Consider the following 918-nt stretch of genomic DNA (forward strand, 5'->3'; position numbering starts at 1 on the left):
TATATATATATATTAAATATATATATATATATACATATATGTGTATATTTGAATACATACATACATATATACATATATATATATGCATATATTTAAATATACACATATATGTATATGTATGTATGTATGTATGTATGTATGTATGTATTCAAATATACACATATATGTATATATATATATATGTATATATATATATATGCACTTACCAAACTGGTTTCTAATCAAGGAGTCATAAATTATAAATTTATAAACCAGTGACAATGCCATTCTCCCTTGGCCTGTTCTGCAACAAATTATGAAAAACAGTTATAATGTCACATGGATAATGCATATATTCTAAATGGTTTGCCTGTTGTTCAATAAAGAAAGAAAGAAAGAAAGAAGAACGGTGGTGGTGGTGGTGTCTGTCTCCTTGTCTTGGCATTGCATAATTTTGTAAATGAACATCATTCACTTCTGATATTCAGCGGAAACATGCATGACCATCAGGAAATATCACTTTACTTGGAAAAAGATGAGCGTTGGTGACGGGAAAGGCATCCAGCCATAGAAAATTTTCCTCAATAAATTCCCATCCAGTCCATGCAAGCATGGAAAAGTGGATGTTAAATTAATGATGATGATGAGGATGGTGTGTGTGTGCATGCCTGCGTGTGTGTGTACACACACACACACACACATATATATAAGGTGGTGCTAGAAATTCCTGACTTTGGGTAAAAGAAAATACAGGAGGATCAGTTAATTATGATTTTATTTTTAGCAGATTCACACACTTATTGCAGCGCCCCCTACAGTTTTTCTAAGCTCTATCAGAGAACTTGGAGTGTTGGGCCTGCAGCCAGACTCTTAAAGTCAGCAAATTTTCAATACTTCCTCATATGTGTGTGTGTGGATGAGTGTGCCTGTGAGTGTGTG

The 918-nt window shown here is 33.4% G+C and overlaps 1 protein-coding gene across 1 annotated transcript in view; it reads right to left on the reverse strand.

The window, feature by feature from the left end:
- LOC106880555 (uncharacterized) overlaps nt 1-918 on the reverse strand; it is a 17,628-nt gene that overhangs the window by 14,401 nt on the left and 2,309 nt on the right. The window lies entirely within an intron of this gene.

The sequence above is a fragment of the Octopus bimaculoides genome, chromosome 23 (genome assembly GCF_001194135.2).
Source record: "Octopus bimaculoides isolate UCB-OBI-ISO-001 chromosome 23, ASM119413v2, whole genome shotgun sequence".
NCBI classification, from domain to species: Eukaryota; Metazoa; Mollusca; class Cephalopoda; order Octopoda; family Octopodidae; genus Octopus; species Octopus bimaculoides.